Raw genomic sequence first — 13,666 nt, 5'->3', positions numbered from 1 at the left:
TCTAGTTACATATTTAATTCATTTACATTTGCTGAGGGATATAGTACTATTTTGTTTATCTTTGATTCCCCTTAAATAGCCAGCCATGTCTTACAAATAACAGGACTTTTACTCATTTAGCATTCACTGAACATTTCAGATGTACTAGAGACTGTTCCTGGGTTCAGTGTAGGTTAAAAATTTACTGACTGACCTTTTCAACTGAATCGTGTCACAAGTCATGTACCTACCGAGTGTGGCAGAGACAGGAGGTATCCTAGTTCTCACATTTATTCCCTTCCCAGCACTCTGTACTATTATTCCTCATCAGAAAGAATAACACTTTCAAGATAACTCAAAAGTGACAGATTTACAATGAGGAAGCAAGCTCCAAAAATCATGGCTTTCATGGTCACATCCAGGTCTAATGGGAAGTGAATTTCAATGTGGTCAGCATCGCTCATTGCTGATAACATACCATTCCACTTTCGAGTGATACTGCCCATGCTAGATATGCCATCAAGTAATCTTATCTAGAAAGACAAGAATGAGACTTTGTGATGATTGAAAAGTGTTAAAATACATTTTTAATTTTCTAATTAGAAACAATTTATATTGAGAGAGCATAAAAACAGTTCAGGAAAAGGACTTAGAACTTAATGTAATTTCAAATGAGGAAATTATAGTTAAGAAGGGTTATGCACTATGCAATTAGTTAAGAGCTAAAAATTAAAAATAGAACCACCATATTACCCAGCAATCACATGGCTGCTGCTCCTAAGTCACTTCAGTCATGTCTGACTCTGTGCAACCCCAGAGACGGCAGCCCACCAAGCTCCCCTGTCCCTGGGATTCTCCAGGCAATAACACTACAGTGGGTTGCCATTTCCTTCTCCAATGCATGAGAGTGAAGAGTGAAAGTGAAGTCGCTCAGTTGTATCCGACTCTGTGCGACCCCATGGACTGCAGCCCACCAGGCTCCTCCATCCATGGGATTTTCCAGGCAAGAGTACTGGAGTGAGGTGCCATCGCCTTCTCCAAGCAATCACACTACTGGGCATATATCATGAGAAAACCATAATTCAAAAAGATACATGCACCCCAATGTTCATTGCAGCACTATTTACAACAGCCAAGTTATGGAAGCAAACTAAATGTCCATCTACAGATGAATGGATAAAGAAAATGTAGTACATGTATACAGTGGAGCATTACTCTGCCATAAAAAGGAGTGAAAGGGTCATTTGCAGTAGTGTGAATGAACCCAGAGTTGGTCATACTGAGTGAATAAGTCAGAAAGGGTAAAACAAATATCATATATTAACACATATATAGAGAGAGTCTAAAATAATGGTACAGAGGAACCTATTTGCAAGGCAAGAATAGAGAGGCAAATGTAGAGAATGGACTATACCTTAAAATTATCAGGCCGATGCTCTTTCTTCAACTTTAAATGAAGCATTAGGGGGAACTTGTGTCATGAGGTATTATTTGAATTAATTACTAAATTATTCTCAATATAGCAAAGGATTAGGACTGGGGATTGGGAGGATTCTTGAAAGGTTGTTGTTGAATCACGCGAATACACCGGGATTCTTGGCCCCCGGAGGAGAAGAATTCAATCCGGGGCCAGAGACGAGGCTTGATCGCTCAGAGCTTTTGTGTAGTAAAGTTTTATTAAAGTATAAAGGACATAGAGAAAGCTTCTGACATAGGCATCAGAAGGGGGCAGAAAGAGTACCCGCTTGCTAGTGTTAACAATGAGGTTATATAATCCAAAGAATGTCTGGAGGTTGTAAAGATCTCCTCCGACCTACTCCCATAATTTACATTTTAAGATAACACTGTCCTTAGGCAAGATACATCCTTGTAAAGACCAGGTATACTCCCATAATTAACATTTTAAAATAACAGAAGGTTGAATCCAAAGACTGTCCTTAGGCAGGATACCTTATTGGTATATAATCCTAAGGAATGTGGACAAAGAAAAAAAGTTTGTCCTTTTTTCCTCTTTGAGAATTCCAGATCCCTCTCTCCTTGGGGACCCCTAGACTCCCTATCAACCTGCCTAGGAAATGACTCTCTCATTCTCCTCCAGCTTAGCAAGCAACATGAAAAAGCAAGGAGGTATGGTACTGTGCACTTCATAAAATCCACATACTCATAAGCTTTTATAGGTTAAACTCACTGTCTTTAAGGTATCCTAGGACACCAAAGGACTTCTGCTTCTAAAAGGGAGACCCTGGCACTTACTATATGGTGAATATGTTAATGTCACTTGCTCATGGGAATAATATACTCCATCCTTCCCACTCTTTAGCTCAGCCACATTTTCTCTTTGCGACAGTAACTTTTGCCTTTTTTAATCAGATAAGCAATGCCGGATAACATGGTGAAATAAATATGGGACCTTGAGAAGTTTACTGGATAAACATGATGAACTTAGCTGGCTTGTCAAGCATTCAGAAAAGAATCTTTAAAAAATCCTGGAAATATTTCTATAAATTTCTTTTGTCAAATCTTACCGTTAGATAATAAGAAATTTCTCGTAGACACTGAAAGGCAATTTTTTTTTTTACTGAAAAAATGCTATAGTATGACCTGTTATAAGTTCTGTTTGTATTAAAAAATAGATTAGGTCAGGCTATCTCTCAGAACATTTTTGATATTTTACCTTTATCAACTGCTGAAATCATAAAAAAAAAGACCTCTCATTTTGGGAAAGGATGATGGAACCCATTAGCAATCTTTGAAAATGTTTTGATGTCAGCTGGGTAATTAACTCTTTCACCATACTACTGTATTTATTTTATTTATTTTTTAAAGCTTTTTAAAAAAGCAATCTTTATTTCTTGGTTGCACTGGTTGGTGCACATGGGCTTTCTCTAGTTGAGGTGAGCAGGGGCTACTCTTGGTCACAGCGCTCAGGCTTCTCATTACGGTGGCTTCTCTTGTTGCGGAGCACAGGCTCTAGGTGTGCAGGCTTCAGGAGTTGTGGCACGTGGGCTCAGTAGTTGTGGCTCGCAGGCCCTAGAGCACAGGCTCGGAGCTGTGGCACATGGGCTTAGTTGCTCTACAGCATGTGGAGTCTTCCTGGACCAAGGGTAGAACCAGTGTCCCTGCACTGGAAGGTGGATTCCTATCCACTGTACCAGGAAAGTCCTATATTCATTTTTGAGTAATATTATAAACCTCAATTCACTCCTATGTGAAAGTGGACTGAAACAAGATCATTCAGAGGCTAATCTGCCCACATAGAGAAATTCTAAATACATTATTTTAACATCGCTGCTGCTGCTGCTGCTAAGTCGCTTCAGTCGTGTCCGACTCTGTGTGACCCCAGAGAGGGCAGCCCACCAGGCTTCCCCGTCCCTGGGATTCTCCAGGCAAGAACACTGCAGTGGGTTGCCATTTCCTTCTCTAATGCATGAAAGTGAAAAGTGAAAGTGAAGTCGCTCAGTCGTGTCCGACTCCTAGCGACCCCATGGACTGCAGCCTACCAGGCTCCTCCATCCATGGGATTTTCCAGGCAAGAGTACTGGAGTGGGGTGCCATTGCCTTCTCCGATTTTAACATTAGGTTACCTCAAAAATAGAATGAACCACAGCCATAGGTAGAACATGGCCCAAGCACTCCCATCATGTCTCCTTTCTTCTCATTTTGGAGGCTGTACTCCACCCTGCACAGTTTCCAGTGTTCGGCTACAAAGCCAGTGGTGACGCTAGGAGGACACTGCACCTCCAGCTGCCAGTGAAGCAGAGACAAGGTGAAGATGCTATATTTATACACACACATACACATACACACACACCACTACATATGTTTTTAACTTATTCAAGGACTAGGGAGACTATTTTTGGGAGAGATAGCCCTTCATGGTTCTCTGGTATTTCACTCTTACGCTCCAAGGATATCTTTGCAGAAAGAAACTTTAAAGGATGGGGTTATGTTTTCCTTCAGGACACAGAGGAGGCTTGACTACTGCTTGCTATAAAACAGGCAGCTCCCTTTCTAATTCTATGGTGGATGTGGTTATAAAAGGGGATATTTGTGGTGATGGAACTGTTCGGTATCTGTATTGTGGTGAATACAGGAATCCACACAGGTGATAAAATTTCATAGAACTAAACATGCATACACACATAACACAAATGTTAAGCGGAAAAATCAGAAAAAAAAACCTATCGGGATAAATGTTCCATGAATTGAGTAAGTCTATAATTTTGATTAGCTTTACTAAAGCATGTGTGTGTGTGTGTAGTCAGTTGTGTCCAACTCTTGATGACCCCATGGACTAAAGCCCTTCAGGCTCCTCTGTCCATGGGATTTCCCAGGCAAGAATACTGGAGTGGGTTGCCATTTCCTTCTCCAAGGTATCTTCCTAACCCAGGGATCAAACTTGTGTCTCCTGCATTGGTAGATAGATTGTTTACCATGGAGCCACACTACATCATGGCTTACTTTAATCTTGGAAGAAAATGCAAACCATGAATATGAAGAAAAATTCCTAGTATATCCAAAATAATAAAGGATTAGAAACAAAGTTCAATTCCAAATATAAGACTGTTATTACAAAAGCAGTAGTGATAAAGTATGATACCTGGAAATAAATATTAATAACATTCTGCCACCAGTGTACTATGTGCCAGGTGCTGTTCAGAGCAGTTAACATTTATTATTATTTAATCCTCAAAAAGATCCAAGTGATGGGTACTATTATTTTCTCTATTATACAGAAAATTGAATCACATAATCATTAAGTATCAGCATTTACTAAATTATTAATGTAAATAAATTAACATCTAGTAAATGCTAATAAACATGTCTTTTAAAAAATCCTGTGGATATTATTGTGCCTATTTTTAAGTACAAAAACACTGGGTCCCAAAGACGTTAAATAAACTGTAGACATTTAAGTGGGTGACATATCTGGAATTCAAAATTCTGTTTGGCCTCTTTTTAAAACTGCTTTTCTTTTCCTTGTAGCAAACAAACAATTTGGAGAAGAGTTGGCTTTCCAGGTGGCGCTAGTGGCAAAGATTCTGCCTACCATTGAAGGAGATGCACGTTCGATCCCTGGGTTGGGGAGATCCCCTGGAGAAGGGCATGGTAACCCATTCCAGTATGCTTGCCTGGGAAATGCTATGGACAGAGGAGCCTGGTGGGCTACCATCCATAGGGTCACAGAGTCAGACATGACTGAAGTGACAGAAACACATGCACAACCAAGCCATAATTCAGAATATCTGCTTTCTAGTTCTGGCACTGCCACCTGCCAAACATAACACCATCATCAGGCACTTAACTCTTTTGAACCACTCTTTCTTTATCTGTAGCAAGACATGGGTGTGATGGATTATGTAAAATTACCTAAAATCTCTTCTAATACTAAAAGCCTAAGTGTATGTTTACCAACACCTTATCTAGGGATCCAAAGGTACCTTTAGGTAAGTGTGTGACTACTGTTCTCCATGACAGGTACATTTCTAATTCAGTACACACAATTGATAGAACTGTGGACACTGACTAAACAATTCTAATTTGTTCTTGGCCTACCAATTATCACTGAAAAGCAAGAACCCATAAGAAAATCCCTTGGGAAAAAAAAAAAAAAGAAAATCCCTTGGTGATTTTCCTCAGGTGAATTAATTGATTAATTAAATTTCCGTCTCCCCTAAATCTTCTTCCATACTGACTTGTCAGAGCCAGTGACAATCCCCATCTCCATGGTTTTGGAAAGAGCACAGCCATGTGGTGAAGAGTTGGATCAGGAAGAAACAATGGATTAGACTTTCTTTCTATGACCTCTTGCCCAGAGGAGGGACAACAGAAACAGGTGCATTTGAAAGGTCTCTGCATTGCCGTGACTTCTTGGCCCACAGAGTCAGTGACCCTGAGCACTGAGGGCCTCAGTGTCTCAGTAGCATTCTGCATAAAGTCGGCTCCATCTTCAGTTACAATGTAAACCATCTGGTCCAGGTTGTTTTCAGCATTGTATCTATAATTAGTTTCAAAGTGTGTTAGTCACTCAGTCCTGTCCGCTCTTTGTGACCCCATGGACTGTAGCCCACTAGGTTCCTCTGTCCATGGAATACTCCAGGCAAGAATACTGGAGTGGGTTGCCATTTCCTTCTCCAATTAGTTTCAAAACCTGCCATCATTACAACACAAAATGAGAGAGCCATCTTAAATTAGAAGTAGTGAAAATAGTCCTCAAGAAGTTATTTGTGCAACATTTGTTACAGATGTAAAGAAAAACAACTTTTTAAAAATTTCATGTGAAACAAATGCAACTGATTCAAACATCAAAATGTTTTATAATCTTATAAGTATTTAGATGTTTTAGAATTTAAAACATTTATTTTAATCTCAAGGTAAAATGATTAAAAAAATTTTTTCACATAAGAGTAAAGATTGAAACCATATTGAAGAAGACTGATCATGTCTTATATAATACCTATATCCAGAAAATTTGACTTTTAAAAATATTTTGATGAGATTGTATGTTGCTTCATGAATTAGTCAGCTTGTGGAAGATGATTACTGTAATTGCAACTTGCAAATAGGAAAAGGACCAAGAGTTAAAAACTTTATGCTATAGTCAAACAAATATGTACAGCTGTTGCTTTAAGGGTCGGGAATGTTTTAGTGATGAAGGACAGTCTCCATGTTGACTGTTCTCATTTTTTCTATTTCCAAAGCAAGGGCCCTAGACTGGAATTCAGCAAATCAAGATTTCTGCTTGTCATTTGCTAAGTCATTTCATTTTTCTGCTCTTTCCCCCACCTTATCTATACAAGTTAATTATAGGAGTGGAGACAAGGACTAAGTGAAGAGCCAGATAATATATAAGATTTGATGATTAGATGATTTATAAATAAATACAATTATACAAAGATAATTCTCTTAGTTTCTAAAAGAAATCTTTCCTCTTTGAATCACTAAAATGGATTAATCTAAAAAAGAAAGTGGCTACTGGATAATTCTGCTCATTACTGGATAATGTTGCTGATTCAAACTTCCATCTTATTCAAATACTGTTGAATATTGTTGAATTATACCTACTTTCCAGAGGCTCAAAATGCTGAAGAACATGTATGTAGTCCAACTGTTGGGAGAGATAAAAAGCAATTAGGAGAGAAATAAAAGAATTAAGTCAGCATTAGAAAAGAAATTGATCATATAGCATATTAACTGATTTTTAAATTGTCTTTAATAATAGCATCAGGGCTTCCCTGGTGGCTCAGACAGTAAAGCATCTGCCTGCAATGCAGGAGACCCAGGTTCAATCCCTGTGTTGGGAAGATCACCTGGAGAAGGAAATGGCAATCCACTCCAGTACTCTTGCACGGAAAATTCCATGGACTGAGGTGCCTGGTAGGCTACAGTCCATGGGGTTGCAAAGAGTCTGACACGACTGAGTGACTTCACTTCACTTCACTTCACTTAATAGGAATAGAATTAATTAAAAATATATTTTATCAAGTGAAATTATCCTATTTGCACCTGATCAGATGGTTATTAGCAGAGATGACCAGATAGGAAAACAGTTTCCTCCAGTTTTACCGTAAAAGATCGAAACATTTATCTAAAATATTAGAAAATCACCTTCCTGCTACAGTGACTGAATTGAGAAGAAGCTGTGTTGACATGGACTGCTCCCAGCTTAGTCCCCTCCACTCGCTGACATCTGACATGTCTCCCACAGACTGGACTTGTCACGAAGTTCATGATAATTTAATATGGACCAGCCACAGAGAAGCCAATTTTCTCAGTGGCTTATGGAGAGTGAATTAGCCAGTGGACTTTACTCAGGAATGTCCAATTTTATATCATTTCACGGGTACTTCTGAGAAAATAACATAGTGACTGCCATTCACATACACTACTAAACACCAAGATCTTCCCGCAGCACATACTTTAATTAGGAAAAGTTTGGAGAGGGCAGGCGACATGTGACTAGGATTAGGGCAAAGGAAAGGGAGGTTGGGAATACCATTAGGTAAATTTTTATCTTCACTTTATTTCAGAATTACTCCCAAGATAGACATTTGACAGTTCCATTACCTATTATATTTGATTCCTTCTAAGAGAGGAAATCTCCTTGAGGACAGACTGATAATACTTTATACAGTTTTACATCATTCCTAATCTGTGAACATAGAACATTGACTGAAATGCCATATTTCTTAAAGATTTGTTGATTAAGTTAATGAATTTGTTGAATAAGTTTAATGAATACATTTTGAAATGAATTGAAATAATGAGTGTTTAGTCATGTGAGTGATTACATGCAGACAGAGATAACACAATCCATGTTTAATTCAGTAGTATTTCTCCTGTGAAAACACAAAAAGGTGGCAGGGGGAGTCTGAAAATGTCTTGTGATATTTCAAAAGTGGCCATTAAAATGGTTTACCATCCCTTTAAAATATTCTAGCATCTTAAATCTAGGATTAAAAGATAAAACATATTCACTACTTGGTAAAATGTCCACTGCTGGGCAAAATATCCTGAAGAAATGAAGCCCTTCATTGTGGGAGAAATTTACCCCATAACAAACTGCGGTTATTTAGGAGTAGTTATTTGAGGATTTATTGGAGTCTCTGGCAAACTTAAGTCTCAGAGACCAAATAATCCTGCTATACTAGACAGAATTCCACTAACAGGTCCTAAAAGGATCTACATATCTTCCACATGACATCTCAAAGATCTAGGGAAGATACAGGACAACGATTGGGTGTGTGCCTTCCACTCACAGCCAAGGAGGAACTTTAACTAAACAGCATCAATATAGTTCTCATTTACTCTGTACTTCCTGTGTGCCAGGAATTATATTACATGTCAATAATTCTCATAATGCTCAGTAGGGCAGGGATAGATAGTACTGTTTTATAAATGAAGGAATTAAAACACCAACAAGTTAAGAAGTGTGTTAAAGGTTGCAGAGCTTGTAGGAGATAAAGTCAGAATTAAAAACCATATTGTCTGGCTCCAAAGCCTGTTTTATTTTTGTTTATTTCTGGTTTTGTTTTTTAACTGAAACCATTTCTGAAAGGGAAAAGTGAATCGATAGTATCTGTCAAGGTAACAGAAAAAGTTGAACAACTTTTTTGAACTTGGGTAATTTTAAAGTTGTACAATTTTATTTTTTAAATTATGCATTATAATTTTATTTTTTCTTTTTTTAAAATTTATTTATTTTAATTGGAGGCTAATTACTTTACAATATTGTGGTGATTTTTGCCATATATTGACATGAATCTGTACGATTTTAAAAGAAATGGAAATGGTCTAGGAGACCCTAGGCTTGCAAAGACAAATTCCTCTATTAGTGTGTGAGTAGAAAAATGATTTTCCAAAATGTATTACCTATAAACATTCTATAAAAGGGGTTACTCTAGCAGTTTAATGGCTTTTATGTGTATTTATAGTTGTTTTACAAAGAGAAAATTTAATAAAATTTTTGTGTTAAATTTCAGTTTCCTAATACAACTGTATTGAATTTCACACATTGTTTCTATAGCATTGTATCAATAGTTTGCAATGCACAAGATTAACAATATATAGAATTGCCAAAAGGAACTGGGCAACCTCAAGGAATATTTTATTGACTATATTGGGAGACAAGTATTGAATTATAGTCTTTTGCTCACAATGAACTTTAGAACCCTTGGCATCCAAAACCAAATGGGCCAAGATTACAGAAGGTTTTCCACCAATAGACTTATCTTAGGGTACAATTTTTGAGTGTAAACCATTTTGTTCACCAAACCTGTCTATCCCCAAATTTCTGATCAGGGTTTCAGGGTGGTTCTACAATTTTTATGTAGAAGGGATTGAGGAAATCACCATTTTGTGGGAGGGGAAGTCTTATGGACTTGACTTGAAGCTATGTGTGCTTGGTTGCTGTTGTTTAGCCTCTCAGTCGCGTCCAACTCTTTGTGACCCCATGGACTGTAGCTCCCCAGGCTCCTTCATCCATGGGATTCTCCAGACAAGAATATTGGAGTGGGTTGCCATTTCTTTCTCCAGGGGATCTCCCCTATCCAATGATTGAACCTCCATCTCCTGCCTTGGCAGGGGGACTCTTTACAACTGAGTTACCAGGGAAGCCCATATATGCTTGGTAATCACCTTATTTTTTTTACTAAGGTATTAGGTTTTTGTGGGGGCTGGAGTGGCTAATGAATTATGAGTGGTGAGGGAAAGCAAGGGGTTAAGCCACTTGATGATTTGGTCGTTAAGTGTCTGTTTCTTTCATATCACCTTTCTTCATGTTCACTCTTAGCTCCTAGTAAATGACACCCCAGCTTGCATCTACCATAGCATTTTTCTATTCCTACTTCTGTTTTTCTAATTCTCTACAAGAGGCCACCTTGAGTATTTTACAGTTCAACCTACTCTGTTAATGAAAACCACACTCCTCCCACTAAAAGAATCCCTATCCTCTACATTTCTTAAATTAGTACCACCACTTTTAAAGTCTCACAAAGTAGATACCTGTCATCACTAACCTTTACCCACCCTCTTCAACTTTTCATTTCTTCTTGTTGGATCTCCCAGATCATATTTCATAAGAAAATAATTTGGATTTGTGTGAAGTACCTGACCTAAGTATTCCAGGCCAGGAGGACAGTTCAGCATAGGAGCTGGCTCTGGCATCCAAGTTGCTGGAGCAGACTTACTTGGTGAAGGGTACCAGCCATATTGGTACTGTATAGGATGGGTGCCACCAGTTGGAAGGTATGAAGGGAGGGTCCTGAGTTGCTATGGGCTGTAGTATCCCACAGGCAAGTCTCCTGGGGTGTATGCAGGTGAAAGAACAGCTGGTCCAGCGAGCCTGCATTCAAAAACAAATGAGACAATTATATATAGTGAAAACTAATATTTTGAGACTTAGCGTGAATTTTTATACGGAGATTACATGAGTCACATGATGAGTTCTTAACATTGACAAGAAGTTCCATTTTCTAAGGGAAGGGGCATGTACCAAAAATGTAGTGGGAGGATTTCCAGATTATTAACTCATTTAATCTTCTTATATCTGTGAGATAGTTATGCCCAATGCACAAGTGCAAAAATTAAGGTTGAGATTAAGTAATTTGTTACCCTGTCTATGCCTATGGTTGGCATAAAATTACCATGATGCAAATTTCTACTTTTATATTCTTTACCATTATTGTTCAAGTTCACGTAAGTGGTAACACTGAGATTTGAAGTCATGTGCTAGTGTCAAAGTGATGATTTAGACTGCTGCATTGTCTGTGGCTCAGTCACCTGTTTATACCCTCATCATCTGGTTCTCACAAGCTTTCCTCCAACCAAGGACCAGTTAAATTTTAACTCTGTCAATATAAAAACGATCACCATCAAGGAAACCAGATTTCCTTAAAGAGACACGATGTTTAAGAAGGCAAGCACTCAAAATCATGAATTAATAAGAGGGTATAACTAACGGGTGACTTTAGATTTTGTTTTTCTTTTACTAAATGTCTCTTAAAAGCAGCAGGGATATCATCTCCTTTTATCTCTCCCTTCTCCAGCCAGGATGGTATCAGTGCAGGCCTAATAGGGAGCTTGAACTCCTGTCAGCAGTAACAAGGAGCACTTCACCTCCACCTATGCAAAAGGAAGGCTCCCTGTAAGGAAGCAGGATCCCCTGACATTTAATGAAGAAGCATGGGTAACTTTTCACAAACATTTCACAACGACTGCTTAAAATATGAAGAATTACCAGCATTTAGACGTGAGACTGTCTATTCTGCTGGGAAGTATCTGTAGTTCTCGAAAAAAATAAGATCTAAGTAATTTTATCTCCAAATTTGTTTCATTTTACTTTCTTAGATTTAAACTAATTAATTGGTTTATTTATGTAAGTAATTGGGCTTTGGTCTACTACTAAGGGGTATCTAATAAACTATGTTATTCCTAACTTTGGAGAGCCTTACCTGAAGCCCTGTGAGAGGGAGAACCACAGCTCTCTTTCTCTGACCTTTGAGGAAAAGCCAGAACAAAATGTAATAAACGGTCAGATCCACAAGACAAAAGGTGCTTTCCTCTTAATCCCAGCCAAAAGAGATGGTTTTTAAAAACTACTGTAGTTAAAAACAAAATAGAAGAAACCAGGTTGAATATTTTATTCTCATGTTTTATTACAGATCTATTTTAGCTAAAATACAACTAATTCCAAATTAACAGGAGATTCTAGCTGAGACCTGACCTATAAAACTGACTGAAGCCTTGATGACATTTGTGGGGTTTTATTTATTTTGAATATTCTCACCTTTTTTTGTCAAGAATTTATTGACTGAAAATTACTAACTTAATTTCACAGTCTACTCATGGATGTATAGGTTGGGAAACAATTTTAGAACAGTAATTCTCAAATTTAGCTGTTGACATAATTCAAAAAGACACCCGTACACCAATGTTCATTGCAGCACTATTTATAATAGACAGGACATGGGAGCAACCTAGATGTCCATTGATAGATGAATGGATAAAGAAGTTGGGGTATATATATACAGTGGAATATTACTTAGACATAAAAAGGAATGAATTTGAGCCAGTTCTAGTGAGGTGAATGAACCTATGGCCTGTTATACAAAGTGAAGTCAGAGAGAGAAAAACAAGTATTATACATTAATGCATATTAAAAATAGTACTGATGAACCTATTTGCAGGGCCAAAATAGAGACACAGATGTAGCAAATGGACTTGTGGACACAGCAGGGGAAGAAGTGGATGGGACAAATTGAGAGAATAGCACTGAAACATATACATGACCGTATGTAAAATAGCTAGCTAGTGGAAAGTTGCTGTATACCACAGGGAGCTCAACCCGGTGCTCTGTGACAACCTAGAGAGGTAGAGTGGGGTCAGGGTGGGAGGGAGGTTTAAGAGGGAGGGAACATATGTATACCTATGGCTGATTCACGTTGATGTATGGCAGAGACCAAAACAACATTGTAAAGTAATTGTCCTCCAATTAAAAAATAAATTTAAACAATTTAGCTGTTGATAAAAATCAACAAGATAGGATGTCTTTCAAGATTTTTGTTGGAGATCCTGATTCAATCAGATCAGATCAGTCGCTCAGCCGTGTCCAACTCTTTGCGACCTCATGAATCGCAGCACGCCAGGCCTCCCTGTCCCTCACCAACTCCCAGAGTTCACTCAGACTCACATCCATTGAGTCAGTGATGCCATCCAGCCATCTCATCCTCTGTCGTCCCCTTCTCCTCCTGCCCCCAATCCCTCCCACCATCAGAGTCTTTTCCAATGAGTCAACTCTTCACATGAGGGGGCCAAAGTACTGGAGTTTCAGCTTTAGCATCATTCCTTCCAAAGAAATCCCAGGGCTGATCTCCTTCAGAATGGACTGGTTGGATCTCTTTGCAGTCCAAGGGACTCTCAAGAGTCTTCTCCAACACCACAGTTCAAAAGCATCAATTCTTCGGCGCTCAGCCTTCTTCACAGTCCAACTCTCACATCCATACATGACCACAGGAAAAACCATAGCCTTGACTAGACGAACTTTGTTGGCAAAGTAATGTCTCTGCTTTTGAATATGCTATCTAGGTTGGTCATAACTTTCATTCGAAGGAGTAAGCGTCTTTTAATTTAATGGCTGCAGTCACCATCTGTAGTGATTTTGGAGCCCAGAAAAATAAAGTCTGACACT

General features: G+C 38.4%; 1 pseudogene; it reads right to left on the bottom strand.

Moving 5' to 3' along the window:
* Nucleotides 1-296: 296 nt before the first annotated feature.
* The window catches only part of LOC105001844, a 32,326-nt pseudogene continuing 18,956 nt past the window's right edge, over nt 297-13,666 (bottom strand).

The sequence above is a fragment of the Bison bison genome, unplaced genomic scaffold (assembly GCF_000754665.1).
Source record: "Bison bison bison isolate TAMUID 2011002044 unplaced genomic scaffold, Bison_UMD1.0 scf7180017864384, whole genome shotgun sequence".
NCBI classification, from domain to species: domain Eukaryota; kingdom Metazoa; phylum Chordata; class Mammalia; order Artiodactyla; family Bovidae; genus Bison; species Bison bison.
Note: the sequence above shows the minus strand (reverse complement) of the source record. Positions and strands in the feature narration are given on the sequence as shown.